We start from the raw sequence: 5,330 nt of genomic DNA on the forward strand, positions 1-5,330 counted from the left end.
CCACCTCCTCCTTATCCCCTGGTAACCATGTTTGTTTTCTACATCTGAGACTCTACTTCTGTTTTATAAAGTTCATTTGTTCCCTTTTTTTAGGTTCCACATATAAGTGATATCATATGGTATTTGTCTTTCTGTGTCTGACTCTACTCAGTACGACAATCTCTAGGTCCATCCATGTTGCTGCAAATGGCATTATTTTGTTCTTTTTTATGGCTGAGTAATATTCCATTGTATATATGTGCCACATCTTCTTTATCCATTCTTCTGTTGATGGACATTTAGGTTGCTTCCATGACCTGGCTATTGTAAATAGTGCTGCTATGAACATTGGGGTGCATGTATATTTTTGAATTATGGTTTTCTCAGGGTATATGCCCAGGAGTGGGATTGCTGGATCATATGGTAGTTCTAGTTTTAGTTTTTTAAGGAACGTCCATAATGTTCTCCATAGTGGCTGCACCAATTTACATTCCCACCAACAGTGTAGGAGGGCTCCCTTTTCTCCACGCTCTCTCCAGCATTTATTATTTGTAGACTTTTTTTTTTTAAGCAGTTGTTAACATTTAATGAATCTTCCACCAGGTGGCTTCAAGCTACTAGGACACATGCCCCACCCACACCCTTAATCTTCTCAACTCTTCCGCTGAAGAATTTGACCTTTACGATGCAGGCTGCTTTGGGAGCTTTCCCTTCCTCAGAACTTTGTATTGATAGTAGCCTGATGGCACCACATCAATGATAGGAGCAGCTCGTCTTGTTCTTGACAACATTTACCTGTGTCTGCTCACCGACCAAGGTTCCACAATTTATCACGGTTGAGAGCTGGGCAGAAGCTCTGGTTCCTCTTTAAGTGGTAATGCCAGATAACAACTTTCCCAAAGTATCCTGGGTGATATTTGTGGAAGTTGATCCTGTGGTGATGCATGCCACCAGCATTACCGCGGCCTCCCGGGTGCTTCCGGTGTTTGCCGATGCGGCCGTGGCTGTATCTCATGTGGCCCTAAGTTTCCGGGTCTCCCTCAGTCTGGATGGCTGTAGACTTTTTGATGATGGCCATTATGACCGGTGTGATACCTCATTGTAGTTCTTTTTTTTTTTGCGGTACATGGGCCTCTCACTGTTGCGGCCTCTCCCGTTGCGGAGCACAGGCTCCGGACGCGCAGGCTCAGCGGCCATGGCTCACGGGCCCAGCCGCTCCGCGGCACGTGGGATCTTCCCGGACCGGGGCACGAACCCGTGTCCCCTGCATGGGCAGGCGGACTCTCACCACTGTGCCACCAGGGAAGCCCTTTTGTTTTCTTAAAAATAAATTTTATTTATTTATTTTTGGCTGTGTTGGGTCTTCGTTGCTGTGTGTGGGCTTTCTCTAGTTGCGGCGAGCAGGTCTACTCTTCGTTGCGGTGCGCGGGCTTCTTATTGTGGTGGCTTCTCTTGTTACGGAGCATGGCCTCTAGGAGAGTGGGCTTCAGTAGTTGTGGCACGCAGGCTCAGTAGTTGTGGCTCATGGGCTCTAGAGCGTAGGCTCAGTAATTGTGGTGCACGGGCTTAGTTGCTCCGCAGCATGTGGGATCTTCCCGGACCAGGAACTGAACCTGTGTCCCCTGCATTGACAGGTGGATTCTTAACCACTGTGCCACCAGGGAAGTCCCTCGTAGTTTCGATCTGGATTTCTTTACAGGTCCGTGTGATCTTCTCTGCAGCATTCAGAACCAAGGCTGCCGCATCCACTATCCTAGGTCATCCTGGGTTCTTTAGGTACCAAAATGGACTTTGGAGAAAAACAGAACCAACAGGAGGTATATATATATACATATACATATATATATATATAATTTGTTATAGGAATTAGCTCACAGTTATGGAGGCTGGGAAGTCCCACGATCTGCCATCCGCAAACTGGAGAATTGGGAAAGCTGGGGGTGTAATTCAGTTTGAGTCTGAAGGCCTGAGACCCAGGAGCACTGACGTCCAAGGGCAGAAGATAGACGCCTCAGCTTAGAGCGAATTCACCCTCCCTCCACCTTTTTGTTCTATTCAGGTCCTCAGTGGATTGGATGATCCCACCCGCATTGGTGGGAATCATCTTAACTCAGTCTACTGAGTTACATGCTAATCTTTGCCAGAGACACCCTCACAGACACACTCAGAAGTAATATTTTAGCACCTATCTGGGCATGCCTTAACTCAGTCAAGTTGACACATACAATTAACCATCACAGGGTTTTTCAATACAGCCTGCTCAGATTTGCAAGGAGGCAGCCCATGAGTGAAAAACACCTGAGGGCAACTCCTGGAGTGGTACCAGTTCAGCATCATGTTAGAACTGGAACCCATATATTACTTTTATAACCAGAAAAAAAATTAAAAGTTATTTTCATTTTGAAAGAAAACATGTAACATCACTATTTTTGTAAGCTATAGGAAGATACGAAGAAGAAAACAAAAATCACCCGAATCTCATTATCCAGAGGAAAGCAACTGGCATTTTGCTGCAACTTGCAATAAGGCCTTTCAATGCATATTGCATTCTCGAACTTTAGTGTCCATCAGGATTAGCTGGAGTGCTTGTTAATACAAGTGCTTTTAAGTCAGTAGTTCTGGGGTGGGCCCGATAATAAGAATTTCTAACCAACTCTCCGGTCTTGCTGCCACAGTCAGTCCAGAGGCCACACGCAGAGAAGCACTGGTCCAGAGTTTACACCTCTGCTGTTCCAAGCAGGGTCTCCAACCAGTAGTATTGACATCACTTGGGAACTTGTTAGTAGTACAATTTCAGGCCTCACCCCAGACCTACTGAATCAGAATCTGCAGTTTAACAAGATCCCTAAGGGATTTGAAACACAGGTTTGAGAAGCACTGGTTTATATTTGAGCCTCATACTGTCTGAAAGATAGCTTTTCCTCCCTACTTTATTGTGATCTAATTTACACACAGTAAAATGCACCATTTTATAATTGAGTTTTGACAAATTATATGAGTTTCGTATCTTTTCCGCCCTCTTCCTAACAGAATGAGAACTTTCCTGTGCTACCAAATATTTTGGGAAAACATGACTTTTAACTGATTCTATAATACATGGTAAGTAAGGATGTGCCAGCTTAATTAGTTCTTCTATTGTGGGACATCTGTGCTGTTCCCGGTTTTTCACCAGTGTAAACAATGCTTCAATGAACTCTTTTGGACACAAACGTTTCATTTTTCAGACAATAATTTTCCAAAAGTGTTATTACTGAGGCAGGCAAGAACAAACATCCATTACTGTAGGAAAAAAAGTTAATTAAAAAATTTTCTATGTGGGAATTCCCTGGTGGTCCAGTGGTTAGGACTCTGCGCTCTCGCTGCCGAGGGCCTGGGTTCAATCCCTGGTCGGAGAACTAAGATCCCGTAAGCTGCGAGGCACAGCCAAAAAACAAACGCAGATTTGCTATGTGTTTGGGTTTCAGGAAAAATGGCCAGAAATCATTTTTAAAAATTCCACTGCAGGAGGAAGAGAGGGATGCAATGTAGCCTAAACAAAAAGGCTTAGAAAACTTATTGTATCACTTATCAACTAATTTTTGAATCCCTTATTTTCTCAATAGCCATTCTTTTGTAATTTATAGTTGATGTAATATGTATTTATCTAAGCAATGTTGCATATGTGTAAGGAATAACTACATTCTATAAAGGGTGTAAATGTGTATAACCACGAAGTTTATTAGCGCTAAAATTTTTAACTCCTAGAATGTCAGTGGCTTAAGGAATGAAGAGTCAAGGACTGAATTCACTTGTTTCAGTTAGCAAGTGCATTACTGATCAGGAGAGAACTTCTAGTTTCGAGAGGGAAACATTTCTGATTTTTTTCCTTTCCAAAGAAGGTTTATATGCTTTTGTCCCACCATTTATTTTGTAAACAAATGCATACATAACAGACAGGGATTTCACCTTTGACTTGTAACCTGCTTTCTTCACTCAGCAATGTCCTAAATACCTTTTTATGTCAATAAATAATATGCATGATCATTCTTAATGAGCACCTGGTATTCCTCATTGTACCATAATTTGTTTAAACCAATTGTTTTGCCAGATGTCTCTTGTTGGACATTTAGTTTACTTTCAATTTTATTATTACAGAAATTTTTTTTTTTTTTTTTTGCGGTACGCGAGCCTCTCACTGTTGTTGCCTCTCCCGTTGCAGAGCACAGGCTCCGGACGCGCAGGCTCAGCAGCCATGGCTCACGGGCCCAGCCGCTCCGCGGCATGTGGGGTCCTCCCGGACCGGGGCACGAACCCGCGTCCCCTGCATCGGCACGGGGACTCTTAACCACTGTGCCACCACGGAAGCCCTATTACAGAAACTTTAATAGGCATATTTGTATGTGGCTTTTTTTTGCAATAATTACAGATTTACATGTAGTTGTGAGAAATAATACAGAGATCCCTTGTACACTTTGCCTACTTTCCCCCAATGGTAGCATTTTGTAAAATTATGTTGTAACCAGGATACTGATATCTTTTGTTACTTGAACTTGCATTTGTGTGTATTTACATAGCTTTTTGCACATGTCCAATTCTCCTGAACTAAATTTCTTAAAGTGAGAATTGCTGGGACAAAGAGTTTGACCTTTTCGTCCAGGTTCTAGTGAAAGGGCTCATTTTCCCTATCTTTGTCAACACCACCCTTGGGGATATGTTTAGGCTATCCCTCTGTAACTCAAGACTACTTTTCTTCTAGTACTTCTTTAGTTTTGTTTTTGATATTCAGTCTATTTGAGGGACTTCCCTGGCAGAGTGAGCAAGACTCCAATGCTCCCAATGCAGGGGGCATGGGTTCTATCCCCGGTCGGGGAAATAAGATCCCACGTGCCACATGGTGTCACCAAAAAAAAAAAAAAAAGTCTATTTGAACTTAACTTTCTGGTAAGATGGGAGGAAGGGGTTAGATTTTTCTAAATTTTTTTCCCCTAAATGATTAGCCAGTTGCCCCAATATAACTTATTGATATCATCAAGCAGTTGACTAGTTTATCAAAATATTGTTAAAGTAGGGAATCATTAAAAAAAATAAGTTTATATTTAAAGTTATTTATTGATGTAGGACCAATGCCTTTTGAGTGTGGAAGAGGTGAATTTAGCACCCATGTTTAAAAATCTCAGGAATAAACCTGGTTGGCCCCAGTTAGGTCATGGTGCCTCTCTCTCAGAACTATCACTTTGGCCAGGAGCAGGCACATCAGAAAATGATCAGAATAGTTCTCAAAACCATTTTACAGTGAATAGTGAAGTAGGATATATTTTAGACCAAGGAAAAGAGTGTGGTGCAGGGGGAAAAATGGGCAACAATCATGGGTT

At 42.5% G+C, this 5,330-nt stretch overlaps 1 pseudogene; it reads right to left on the bottom strand.

Moving 5' to 3' along the window:
• Positions 1–588: 588 nt before the first annotated feature.
• On the bottom strand, positions 589–2,316 carry LOC114888960 (annotated as a pseudogene).
• Between the last annotated feature and the right edge of the window lie 3,014 nt (positions 2,317–5,330).

Source organism: Monodon monoceros, unplaced genomic scaffold, assembly GCF_005190385.1.
Source record: "Monodon monoceros isolate NGI ecotype Baffin Bay Population unplaced genomic scaffold, NGI_Narwhal_1 Super_Scaffold_9, whole genome shotgun sequence".
Classification (NCBI taxonomy): domain Eukaryota; kingdom Metazoa; phylum Chordata; class Mammalia; order Artiodactyla; family Monodontidae; genus Monodon; species Monodon monoceros.